Below are 14,672 nucleotides of genomic sequence, written 5' to 3'. Positions count from 1 at the left end.
CAATTGACTATTTGACATTTTCTTTTGAACACGATCTCCCATCTTCATTCACTCATAGCGCCTTTACGCTACGTTTACATTTTTCTGTGTTCTCCTGCTGCAAATTTCGTCCACAAGACTGCACATAATCTAACATAGTTACATAATAAATCAGGCGGTAGCTACAACTAGTTGTTAAGAGATTAGGATTGGATACAAGTACTATAGCATTTTGGTAGAAACTGGTAATTTAAACTTCATAATAGAAAGTTTCGTTCTGTCACCTGAGCCACTTCAATAAAGTCTCACCACACTCAATTTTTGTTTCAATCCTACGGTAATTGAAAGACATTTTACAAACCTAGAGAATGAAACCCACCCAATCTAATGTGAGCAACGATATATCTATATTTGTTTCATCCACGCCTTCATGCAATACATGCCATACTCGAATTTCCCCATCGAGGCTACCCATATGCATCATGTAGCAGTTCATCAAATCATCAATGCGTGCACTAATACACTTTACTGGAGCTATATGGCCTTCCAAAGCTACTACACACCTATGCAAACTACCCCTTCTCTTTTCCAAACTTGAATGCTCTTATCAGCACATCCATAACAAACCATGTCAGAGACTGTTGCCAAGCACAACACAGATTGTCTGTGTCCTTTAAACTCGCCAGTGACAGATATGCTCCATCTGTCGACCAATTTATCGACCTCCCACATGAAAACAAAAGAATCACCTCCACCAACATAGAGGATCAAACCGTCCGGGCTTAGAGCGAGACCATTCAATGCAAATTTATGCTTATCCAAGGTGGTCACTAGCGAATGTTTTTTATGGTCGATGTATTTCGTCCAGACTTCTATTGTGTTGTCTGTGGAGGCAGTGTACACTAAGCCACGAGAAGAAACGATCATTGCGTTTATGGCGTCGTGGTGCGCTGGAAATGAGTCCACAAAACGAAAATCAGAGAGCCTCCACACCTTCACCGTTCTGCCCCACGAAGTTGAATATAGATTACCGTTTTTTACCGCCATTGTAGATATTGTATCTACATGCTGGATCCAACGGCACTACTTGTGCCTGTGTATCTCCACATAATTTTTCAGCGACAGAAAGTTGAGAAAATAGTCCTTCACGGTGGTTATCATGCACAGGATACTACGATGCAGAGAAGAGTCCTGTCGAGCCTTATAACATTTCCATACTCTAATCCTGTGATCCTGGTGGGCACTGAATATTTTATCTTCGACAACCAAAATAAATTGACTGCTCCACCTTTGCAACCGACTCTGCAGTGTTCTACGAGTTCACGGGAAAGATCATATTGTTCACATACTCGAAGGACCTTACCAACAAATTCTCTATATATCAAGTTACATTCTTTCACAAATGCAATGGAATATAGGCAACCCTCATGACCTTTGATTGTTGACACGCATCCATATTTTTTGTGTGGCAGAATGGAGTCAAAGATAACTGACATTCTAGAATGACCTTGCAAGCAAAGAAGTGGCAGTATTTTGATACTACAAAACGATGTTCGCTTCCAACTCCATCTTCTTGATCTAAACTTGCAGAGGGAACTGAATCCATTTCTTGGTGCTCTTCCATGGCTGTCATGGGAGCTACAAACACCTCAACTACAATATGAATGTATATTCGCAGACTGCATTTCTCAGATCTCATGAACAAAGATTTAGTTCCTCGAATACATGAAATTTCCAAGACAAGAGACAGATCAGTATAAGCGCACTCTAAGATCAATAAGATGAGGGTACGAGTTAACGAAAAACAAAAGCTATGAACGAAATATTACGGACAATAGGTTTCTGCTCATTTATAACATTGCCTACAAAAGAAAATATGCCATTATAAGATAGTGTTTTCGACGCGCAATAATCGGATTGACTAGGATTGTGCCTACTAACTGCTAGATGTAGTGCAGGTGGGGTTTCCCTCACCAACCAGTCGAAGACTCCACCATGAATAAAATCGTGGCTAGACATTTATATATCGACACGCAAAGGTTGAAGTGGGGCATATAGATGGGATGATTCTCTTTGGTTTTTTCTCTCTATTTGGGAGTCCGGGGTCTGGTGTAATTTTTTTCTGAGGCAGCATCAGGGGCAATACATTAATGGAAAAAATAGCTTCTGTGGATTCTTTTATTCCACGCAGGTGAATCTCTGAGTCTGCAAACTCTTTCGCCGAAAAGATGAATGAAGTACTTTATCCGTTTTGAGTGCAAAAAACCATTTCGACACCTAATAATCTACACCTGTTGTCTCTATATTAATTGGCAAATGACATCCACCATTAAACCTACTCCGATAGAGTTATATCAAAACACAATTATCCAAAATCAATCATTAAAAATTTAGACAACCTGCCTAAGAATATCATCACTAGATGCATCACTTCTGAAGATTATAACTATTATATCCATTTACATTATAACAAACAAAGAAAATGTCAAAAAGTCATGTTTGAATTAATAAAAAATACCCACTGATCAGCTCTACGAAAAAGAGTCTGAGCTAGGAGAGTCTGGCTCTGTAGAACACTCTACATTGTCCATGTACATCACACATTATATAGTAATCATAGTTTTAGGGAAGTTAGAACCGTACCCTAGAAAATAGAAACTAATTCCTATCCTAAGGTACCGTGAACGAATTCACTATTCTAGGATATTCTCCATTATCTCTAACACTCCCCCTTAATGGAGAAGGGGTTCACAAATATGCCTAACATCTCCCTAAACATTTCAAGTTTAATTTTGCCAAGAGGCTTACTGAAAATGTTTGCAATATTATCACATGTATTACAATATACAAGATGGATTTCTTTTGATTGCACTTTCTCCCTGACAAAGTGGAATTGTGTATCAATGTGTTTAGTGTTCTTGTGAAACACCAGATTATTAGCAAGTTTGATTGAACTCTAATTGTCGCATCTGATTGTTGTTGCATCTTTCTGTTTTTCCTCTACATCCTAGAGAAGTCTCCACAACCAAACTACCTCACATGTTGCTACGCACATGGCTTGATACTCTGCTTCCGCTAAAGACAAGGAAACTGTGTTATGTTTCTTGCTGCTCCATGTAATCACCCCAAATCCAATGTTGAATGCATAGGCTCTTATTTATCTGTGGTCGTCTACATTTCTAGCCGAGTATAAATATATAAATCCTGTCAATCTAACATCAGAGGAATCAATATAAATAATACCATAGTTTATAGTACCTTGTAGATACCTTAGAACAAATTTCACTGCATTCCAATGACTGTCAAGTGGCTTGGACATGTATTGATTTAGCACACTAACTGCATAAGCCAAATCTGGTCTAGTAGTGGTCAGGTAGATTAGACTCCCAACCAGCTGTCTATAAAGTGTCGCATCTACCTCTTTAGAGCCATCCTCACTCTGAAGTTTAATGTTTTGCTGTAGTGGTACTGCTGCAACCTTACACTGATCCATCCTGAATCTTTCGAGTAGACCTTTGACATACTTACCCTAGGACAAAAAAGTTTGTCTCGAATTTCTCCAAATCTCAAGGCCCAAAAAGTATCTTAATTCACCAAGGTCTTTCATTTCGAGCACCTGTGACATTTGTTGCTTGATTTCTTTGATTAGAGCAATAACATCACCTGTAATAATTAAGTCATCTACATACAAAGAAATCAACACTATGTGCCCATGTTCGTATTTCATGGTATACACACTAGGGTCATTTTTACTTCTGTTGTAGCCAAGTTGCAGAAAAAATGAATCAGTCTTTTCATACCAGGATCTGGGTGCTTGCTTTAGTCCATATAGAGCTTTCTTTAATCTATAAACTAAATGTTCTTTCCCTTTATGGACAAACCCCTCAAGTTTCTCTAGATTAACCTCTTCTTTCAATTCTCCATTTAAATGACATCTAGTTGGTGAATCATTCAATGTTTCTTAGTAGCTAAAGCAATCAACATTCTGATGGTATTTAGTTTAGCTATGGGAGCAAAGGTTTCTTCATAGTCAATGCCTTCTTTTTGTGAATACCCCTTTGCTACCAATCTGGCTTTAATTTATCTATGGTTCCATCTGCATTAATCTTTGGTTTATACAACCATTTACAATCTATGGTTTGTTTCCCTTTAGGAAGTTTAACCAGCTCCCAAGTGTTGTTCCTGATTATAGATTCATATTCCTGTTCCATAGTTGTTTTCCATTCACTACATTCATTTTCTTTCTTATAATTAGAAGGTTCAACAACATTCATCATACTAGTTATAAAAGCATTTTTCCTATATCTTGTTGGCAACTAAGCTTTCCTACCTGATATCCTGAGTGGTGGGGTAGCTTCAAACCTTATCTGATCATCATTTTCAGGACTTGGCTTGATAGCTATATCATCTTCTTTACCTTCCTGCTGCTGTTGTTGTTGTATCTGTTGCTGCTCATTTCCGTCACCTGATTCATCACTTCCTTTTTCGACCAAGAACGGAATATCCCATTCCTCATTGCACTTATTAGATTCTCCATGATCCTTCTCATGCAATATGACATCTCTACTAACGAAAATCTTGTGAGTAGAGGGATTAAATAATCTATAAGCTTTATATTGTGAACAATACCCTATAAAGGTACATCTGATGGCTTTTGAATCTAGTTTTCTTTTGTCTTCCTTTGGAATATGTGCAAATGCTTTAGACCCAAACACTCTTAAATGTTTTACTGCAAGCTTAAATCCATATAATGATTCATCATGAGTTTTTAACTCATGACTCTTTGTAGGACTCATATTTTCAAATAAACTGCAGTATTCAATACTTTAACCCAAAAACCATTCGAAAGATCCTTACCTTTCAACATGCTCCTAGCACATTCCACCAATGTTTTATTTTTTCTTTTCGTTACTCCATTCTGCTGAGGAGTATGGGGCACTGTGAATTGCTGTAATATTCCATGGTCTTGACAATACTTGATAAGCTCATCCTTCCTGTATTCTCCCCCTTAATCAGAGTAGAGAATTTTTATATGCTTCCCTGTTTTCTTTTCAATCATGTTTCAGAACTGCTTAAAGTATTCAAATATGTGACTTTTCTTGCTCAAAAAATATACCCAATAAAACTTTGTGCAATCATCAACAAACAGTAAAAAATACAGTGCACCTCCTAATGACTTTGTTTGCATGGGTCCACAAAGATCTGTGTTCACTAATTCAGGTATGTCTCTCTGTTTCTTCTCTACTCGAACAGGAATTCCTCTCTATGCATCTTTCTTAATGTACAGGCATCACATTACGCACTTGTGTTAACATAGGAAGATCTCTTACCATTTGCTTTTTCTGAAGTACCAACAAATCATTGTAGTTGATATGACCAAATCTCTGATGCCACAGCTCTTCTGTAGTCAAACTCGCTACTGTCAAAGCTCAAACTAGTGCTGGTCTTATGTCCAATTTGTACAAACCTCCTTTTCGAATTCCTGTACCAATAGTCTTAATGCCATCTAACAAATCTTTAATATAACAGTTAGATTTAAAAATTCAACTTTAAGATCTTGATCTGTAATAATGGATATAGAAATCAAGTTCTTTGTTACACCGGACACATACATGACATTATGAAATTGTCTTACAGTACCATTAGGTAAAATGACAAAAATCTTTCCACACCCTTTGATCTGATGACTTCTATCATCACCTAGGTAGATTTGTGCTCCGTCGTTGATTTCTTTAAAATCTTCGAACCATTTCTTGTTCCCCGTCATATGTGTTGATGCTCCCAAATCTACATACCAGATGTCTGCATCAACATTCTTATCAAAGTCTTCCATAAACAATCTAAAGTTCTACATATGATTGTCATTTACAAGATGACCTGCATGTCATTTCTACTTCTGTTGTTGTTCATGATATATCTTCTTCCTGCACTCCTTAGCTATATGACCAATTTTTCCGCAATAAAAATATTTAATTTCAAAGTTGTTTCTATTCAGATGCATACCTTGAGTCTGATTTGGTCTTTTCTGTGAGTTTCCTCTATTTTTCTGTTGCGGATTTCCTTTTTGCTTTGAAGAAGTTCTTCTTTGCCATCAACGCAAGATCTGCACTCTAGGGATTTAGATTCGATCTTCTTTCTTCTTGTTGCATTAATATTCCTGTCAGTTCTTCAAACTTTGGGATTTTCTCTCTTGCATTTGTCCGAGTGATAAACATTTGGTAGTCATCGGTCACACCATTCATGGTAATTGTTACAAGATCTGTATTTGCAACTGTATCACCAATGTCTGCCAATTTGTTCTCCATATCTTTCATCCTAGCTATGAAGGAAGCAACTGTTTCATTTTCCTCCATCTTCAAGGATAAGATCTTTCTCTTCAGGAGCAGAAGATGATCTGTATTCTTGATCTCATACGAATCCTTCAAAATTCCCCAAATTTCACTTGTTGATTTACATTCTTTGATATGTGTTATAATGGAGTCTTTCACTGACATCTTCAGCAGTGTCCTTGCTTTACTTTCTCGCTTCTCCCAATCTGGGATCGATGCCAATCCAACTGCTGGCTTCTGGTTATCTCTATTTGCAATCGTTCAAGCACTCTACACTTCTAATAGAGTCTGCATCTTGAATTTCCAATTCGCATAATTAGAGCCATCGAGCTTGTTATGCTTATTCAAGTATGCTTCAATCATTTCATTATTCATCTTGGCGATTAAAAAATTAACAAGTAAAAAAAAGTGTATGTTAGATTTACCTCAGATCTATGTCAAAGACAGAAATTGTTGATCTCTGCGAGTCTGATTTCTAGTATTTTCAAAAGCCTCTAGCACTGGTTGATCCCTTGTAGTCTGTGCGCCCTCTCCACGTATAGGGTCGTCGCAGCCTTCTCTTGGCAGACCTCGGCCTCCACGCAGCATTCTCTCGGCAGACCTTGGCCAAGACATGACCCCTTTTTTTTGTTTGCACGGTCGGCGCAATTAGCCAACACGGGTTCGCATCGGTTGTCGTGACTATCCAAGATTATTGAGTGACAGTCATCCAAAACAAAAATGTGGGAATTCTGAGAGTGGGATTAGAGCGATTTTTCCCTCAAACGCATGCAACGATTTCGCCTCAAGCGCACCTTTCAAATCCTTCACTCAACGAGCAGGGTTCTCAGCTCTGACGCTCTGATACCATGTTAAAAAGTGATGTTTAAATTAATTAAAAATACCCATTGTTCAACTTTACGAAAGAGTCTGAACCAAGAGAGTTTGGCTCTGTAGAACGCTCTACATTGTCTATGTACATCACACATTATATAGTAATCATAGTTTTAGGAAAGTTAAAACCATACCGTAGAAAATAGAAACTAATTCCTATCCGTGAGGTACTGTGAACCAATTCACTATTCTAAGATATTCTCTATTATTTCTAACCGAAAATTGGAATCACTATAATTGCAAGTATGACATGGCCATGATGGTTTCACATAAAATATGAGTGCTTCCACAAAGTCAATTTGCCTCGCACAAGGCATTCACTGCAATATATAAATTGCAACATGAAATTTAGAAAATCTCAAACGAATTTTTCTCCATCATTTCATATATTTATTCTTGGAGCAAGTGACTTCGATCATATATCTTGTATTTTTGAAGTGGACAAAGGCTCGTTTGACGGGCAACTTGAAGTATAAATCATGCATTTCGTTTGAACAAAACGGGCCGTGAATTACACCTTAATCAATGTTAGAAACTTCATGATAATTCAGCAACTTGCAATAATCAAGGTTGGAAAATTCATAATTATTTAGTAACTTGAATAATTGTTAAGGAAAAAGAATCTTCGATCAAATATACTTAACAATTTCTTTACTATTTATACAGTAATTTCTAGATATATATTTTTTATAGGTTTAAAACTTCGGTCATCCACCGCCCTCCTAAACAAACATACAAAAAAAACGTGCAACGCGTATTAAATTTCAACTTCCGCCCAAACTTTCAAAAAAATGTAAAATGATCGTTATACCAATTCACACGGTATTTAGACCAATAAATCGTGGTAAGGCAAATTTTGGAACCTTACATGATCATCTATCAAACTCCAATCAGAGAACAAAAAAACTTAACATTGTTTTAAACTTCCTCTTCACGGCACCACGTGCCTTTGCCTAGCGTAGGACAATACCAATATTACCTTTCATTGTTATAATCAATTTTCTTGTTTCATACCACTAAACATGGTTACGCAGGGCTTATTCAATTCTCAGTGAGGCTCATGGTGTGGCACTATGAAACGGCCGTCAAATGGGCGTCTGTCCTCGTGGCACTCGATCTTGATATTAGGCACATCAAAATCATCGATCACCGAGGAAGCTATGTGGAAGACAGCCCCACAACGCGAATGGGGAAGTCGCTGCAGACATATTGTCATTGCTGAACTCCGCTCAGTTTGAGAACTCGTACGCTATATGTCTTATGGTCTGCCTGAGTGCCATGTTATCTTAACGTCCATGAGCTTCCATTTCTTGGCCTCCAGTTGGGAAGGCAACCGGTTGCCATTTTTCGGTATACGGAGAAGCATGAGAGTCAAGCCAATAAAAACCGTCTTTGGTCCCGAATTGGAAGGCCAGCGCACTGTAAAAGGTGTTTCTATCCGAAATTCCCGTTGCAAAACTCTTGTGTTGGAATGACGTTGTATATAGAGGCCACAATTTTGAGGGATTGTATTTCTCGCTGGAATCCACCCATTTTTTTTTAAATATAGAGTGTTTGGATCATTTCCTTTTTAATGATTCAGCCCCATCCAAAATCCTAGGGTACCCTAAAATCAAAAATATCTACCAAATTTTATCAAAAGTTTGGAGAATTTCTATTGTTTTCCGCCCAAAATTATAGCCTGGTTAGACTACATGTTGGAATTGTAAAAAAATGAAAATGATATATATATATATATATATCAAAATCCAAAATTTATGTGAACATGAATATTCATAATTGTGAGGTGGCACTTAATGTAGTTGTTGTGATGATATCAAAGTTATATATATTTAAGAAGCCTCAAAGAGACCTGTAATGTTGTAGTAAGTTTGATGCCAGAAGATTGTAATTTTGTTAATTATATTATGTAATTTTTTTTGTGCTATGCACGTTTTCATGTTTTGTTGTTTCACTTTTTCTTTATAATTTATATTTAAGGAGATAGGTCGTCATAAGGAATTGTCAGATGGAATTTTAACCTTTTGGCATTTTTATTGTGTGAAATTCCTTTTCTCAAAGGTTACATGACGAATGTGAATGGCACACCGACATCCTTGTTTATTTTTTCTTTAATTGAAGAGAGAGTATAGAGTATAGATGTGGTATTCTTATGAACTGTGTTCAAGGGCATTCTTATTGCTATACTACAGTAATATTGTCTTTATGCTTACTTGCCTTACTCTAATTATGGTACTTTATGCTTACTTGCCTTACTCTAATTATGGTACTTGCTCCATGTTCATTTATAGTGTTGTTAATTTCTCTGCTTTATAGGCAATGGTGACCAATATGCCTGCGTATTAAGATGGGGCATGTCATTCTATGTATATGACTATATGTCATTAGTGATCTGCAAAGCATATAGAAACCTAGGGTCTACGTGTCTTACTTCCCTCTTCTCTTTGTCATCATCAAACTGTTCCTTCCCTCTGTCATGGTTAAATTGATCCTCCATCTATTTAAAGTGAAGTGAGAATTTAATGGGTATTCCAGGTATCTGAAGTGACAAGCCATTCCTACATAATCACCTGCCCATCATCTCACATTCAATATTCACTTACAAAATTCATTCATTGTTCACTTCATTTATGGCCAGGCTCTCGGGTTGCTTGTTTATGCATTGAATAGGCATGGAGGAATGGCCTTTGTTTAGTATCTCCATTCAATTTTTCCTGCACTATGACTTGCAGGTGCCAATGTATACTAAAGAGGGGCACATTCTTATGTGTTTTTGTTTCAAGAGGAAAACATCGAAGTTGAAGGACATTGAACTTCATCAAACCTCAAAGACCTCAAGGATTTTCTTTTGAAATGTAACAGGTAACTAGTTTGTACCAAAATCTTCATGCAAATATTATTTTCAATCTTTATTTTTCTCGGTAATGATTAAATCTATTAAAGGAAAGTAATGTACAGCAGGAAATTACAGCCAGGAGAAGCAAGAGCGCAGGCATCCGGAAAGGATACGCTATCCACCTCGGCTCCTAGAAGAAGAGAGAAGAAGGTAGAGCTGAGCAGGAAGTAACTAGAAGAACCAGGGAGCGAAAGCAAAGCATAGGATTCTACCCAACATCGACAGAGTCAACTATTCGGCACTTTTTCCCTTTCTTTTACCAACTTTGACCCATTCAAGAGGGCAATGCTGAGCTGGCAAGGTTTGCAAACTGAGCTAGGCTAACTGAGAGTTTTCCTTATCTGAGTCCGAGGTAGAAGATTCATGAATTCTTTTCTGAGAGAATGGCTGGATAGACAGATTTTCGGGCTCAGCCGAGGGCAGATCCTGTGCCATCTTCGCAACCACTTCCTCCTCATTCTCCTCCTCTTCATCCGAGCTGAAATCAAAATCGTCCATGGGGGAGGGTCATGCAGCTTCCAGCTTTTGGATTTCTGCTTAGGATTGGATTTCTTTTTTTGGGCAGGCATCGAGGGAAAAGAGCTCTGAAGGTGCCCTATGTGATGGCAGTTGTGGCAACGGAAGGCTGTGTTCTCGTAATCCAAGTTCTGAGTCCAGTGGAAGTCTCCAATCTTGAGATTGATCTTGTCAGGGAGACCTTTGCTCATGTCTATTTCTGCACAGATTCTGGCAAAGGTGTATAGGCCCTTTTCCCCTCTAGACGTGTCTGTGTCTAGAAAGCGGCCTAGAGAATTACCTATCCCTTGGAACACCGCAAAGTGCCATAGATGTGCCGGGAGATTAGGAAGTCTGACCCAGATTGGGAGCTTGGTGATGATTGCTGTAGATGGATCGAAGTCTGGGAACCAGGGGGTGAGGAATAGACCTGCTGAGCCCCAGAACCATGGCCCTGCTTTTAAGGCTTTTTGGTAGTCCTCATCAAAAGCAAACACTGTGATGAAAAAGCCTTTTGAGCATAATAGAACCTGACAATTGTTGGTCCAGTTAGAGTGAATCCACTAGTAGAGGTCTGCTGTGCGCGGCCATAGCCCATTGAACCTGCATATAATGCCATGCTCTGCATACTTTTGGGTTTGCTCATCCAGCGTTGGATGCCCGATTTCGATGGAGGGGGTTTCCTCCAGTTTGTCCACCAGAAAAGGTTTGGGAGCCTGAACTGGTGGAACTGTTTTTTCCTGCTTCTGTGCATGGACAGCCTCTTTGTATGAGTATGCCTTGGCTGAGGATGATTGTCCTGCAGCTCCCCCTCTCAAACGAAGGGCAATACTAATGGAAGCATTTCTCTTAATGCTGTAAAAAGAAAGAGAGTATAGATCCTCAAGTTGTTTACCTTCATAGAGAAGTCGTTGAGCTGCCGAGGGGATCCCCAGCTTGAGATCCAGTGCGTGCTTGAGGTCCTGCACTAGATCCGTAGAGCTCACCCATTGTAGCAGGGTTTTGCCAAAGATGAGCTTGATTTGGATCTGAAATGAGACAAGAAGATCAGGGTTCCTCTTTCCTCTGCAGATCTGAGACGAAAGGACGCAGGAGCTTTGTTGGGTATTCTTTTTCTGAACTTGCCGGAAGGGCATGAGAGAAGAGGATGGGGGTATTCCATCGTCATTGAGACTGTCGATGCATCCCGCGCCATCAGGCCTCCATATGGACCGTCCAGATAGATCCAGGGTTCTGAGAAAATTCTGGAGATTAAAAACAAAGTACTGGCTATTCTTGGGAGGCAAAGGAGGTAATAAGAAGGTTGAGCAGCCTTCTGGATCATAGAACGTCTTCCCATTTGCCGCCATCTGAGGAAAAGCGTGAGAATGATCCACCTGATCATCCTTGGCCATCATGTTTGCAGTCTGAGGGGAGCGAAGGGTGCCAGAAGCAGCCACAGAGGGCCGCAGTCTGGCAACCCCAGAAATCCGAGTGGAAGCTAAAGAAGAGCGGGAGGCGTTCAGAAAATGATGAAATACCTGCAAATCATTGCTTCAGGGGAAAACCCGCACCCTGTGGCTGAAACGCGCTCCGCCGACAACATCAGGGCTGAGCAGAGGCCAGGCGGCGGCCAGAGAAACGGAGGCGGCATCCAGGAAGTTAGGGATCATCGATCCAGCCTGCAGATCATTGCTTAAGGGGAAAACCAGCGCCCTGTGTCTGAAACGCGCTCCACCGTCAACATCAGGGCCAGGCAGAGGCCAGGCGGTGACCAGAGGAAGGGAGGCGACATCCAAGAAGTTAGGGTTCATCGTTCTAGCCCGTAACAGAACCAATATTGTTTTCAATCTTAAGATGCATCTATATAATAATTTTTTAAATATTTCCAATTTTGAAGGAGTAGAAACCAAAAAAATGACCACACATAACCTGCACGACAATGAAAGGCAAAGGAGGCTTTAGTCCCATGAAATTCACATGCACCTACAACACCTTGATAGCAAATCTCTTGTCACAAGGAACACTTTCTTTCAACTGAAACACATTTCTTGGAAACCTTGCTTGATTTAAATTGCCATTCCACTTTCGGATGTTGCCAGAATGAGGCTTTTCTGCAACCAATGAAACGTTTGTTACCTCCAGCCAACGTACCATTTGTTTTTTCCTCAAGTCTATTTCACCTTCCCTTTTGTCTTTGACTCTCAGTGTTGACCAACTTCTCTAGATCGTCCGCCACACCGACCAGTTACTGCATGGTGCTCAACAAAGAATCCATTGTCATTTTTCAAATATCTTTGCCATAATGGTGTCAGTACACTATGGACAAGAACGTGCCAGTATTTGCATATGGAGGTTATATGATGGTTGAGATGTTGCAGAATGGTGTGGAGGCCCAAAGGCCATAAGTTTTTTTCCTTCTAAGCCTCGAGACTTTACACACATTTCCATCTATTCATGATTTTTTTTTACACGAATTCTATCTCTTCTTTACAACTTTGAATATAAAAATATTTGGTCATGTTATTACATGTTACTCACCCTTTATAATTCCAACTGTCAGCAAAACCATGAACATATGTCAATTACCATAGTCTCCACCATCATTTAACCTCTACATATGGATACCACTGTCGATGGTCATTGTCCTGAAATCCTAATTTCGGTTGACAAAATCCTAGAAATCTCTGTTAATAGGAAATGTTCATATGATTTGAGGGTTTCAGAGTCTCAGCAGAAACTTTATTAAGTTATAGAGGTTTTGAAGCAACTTTTTCATTGTAATGGAAATTTTATCAGGTTTTTGGGGTTTCAAATGTTCACTTATTGATCTTCAACGATTTCCACATCCACATCCTTATTAGAGGCTATTATAATTAAATAAATAGCTACTGAAGGAAGGTAAGGTATTTACCTAAAAGCCAAAAAAAGTAGTTTAATTGTCATCATGGGCAAGGCTATTACCAACCCCATGGGAGAAAAGTCCATAACATTTTAATGGTCTACGAGTATATCTAAATTGAACTAAGACTTTAATGGGTATTTCAGGCATCGGAAGTGACTAGCCATTCCGACGCAATCTCGTGCCCATCACCTCATATTCAATATTCACTTAAATATTCATTGAATTTTCACTTCATTTATTGCCAGCCTCTCAAGTTGCCTATTTATGCATTGAAAAACATTGAATATGCATGGAGGGATGGCCTTTGTTCAGTACCTCCATTCAATTTTTCCTGCACTATGACTTGCAGGTGCCAATATATACTAAAGAGGGGTGCATTCTTATGTGTTGTTGTTTCAAGAAGAAAACATTGAAGCTGAAGGAAATTGAACTTCATCAAACCTCAAAGACCTCAAGGATTTTCTTTTGAAATGTAACAAGCAACTTGTCTGTGCCAAAATCCTGATGCAAATATTGTTTTCAATCTTAATATGCATCTATATAATAATTTTCAAAATATTTCCAATTTAAAGGAGTAGAAATAAAAAAAAATGACCACATATAACTCGCATGATAATGAAAGGCAAAGGAGGCTTTAGTCCCTTCAAATTTACCTGCACATACAACGCCTTGATAGGAAATCTCCTATCACAAGGCACATTTTTTTTCAACTGAAACACATTTCTTGGAAACCTTGCTCGATTTAACTTGCCCTTCCTCTTTGGGATGTTGCCAAACAAAGGCTTGTCTACAACCAATGGAAACATTTGTTACCCCAGCCAATGTCCTACAAATAATCGAACCATTTGTGTTTTCCTCAAGTCTATTTCACCTCCCCTTTTGCCCTTGACTCTTAGTGTTGGGCAACTTCTCTAAATCGTCTACCATGCCGACTAGCTACTTCATGGTGCTCAACAAAGAATCCATTGTCATTTTTCAAATATATTTGCCATAATGGTGTTAATACATTATGGACAAGAACATGCCAGTATCCGCATATGGATGTTATATGATGGTTGAGATGTTGCAGAATGATGTGGAGGAAAAAGGCCATAAGTTTTTTTTGTTCCAAGCCTCCAGACTTTACATAGATTTCCATCTATACATGAATTTTATCTCTTCTTTAAAATTTTGAATATGGAAATAGTTGGTCATGTTATTACATGTTACTCACCCT

At 38.8% G+C, this 14,672-nt stretch overlaps 1 pseudogene; it reads right to left on the bottom strand.

The window, feature by feature from the left end:
• Nucleotides 1-534: 534 nt before the first annotated feature.
• Nucleotides 535-1,026, bottom strand: LOC149159034 (protein JINGUBANG pseudogene; annotated as a pseudogene).
• Between the last annotated feature and the right edge of the window lie 13,646 nt (nucleotides 1,027-14,672).

The sequence above is a fragment of the Pinus tabuliformis genome, chromosome 5_2 (assembly GCF_031772625.1).
Source record: "Pinus tabuliformis cultivar Carrire ecotype Pingquan chromosome 5_2, CPIR1, whole genome shotgun sequence".
Lineage (NCBI taxonomy): Eukaryota > Viridiplantae > Streptophyta > Pinopsida > Pinales > Pinaceae > Pinus > Pinus tabuliformis.
This window is presented reverse-complemented; position numbering and strand designations above follow the sequence as displayed.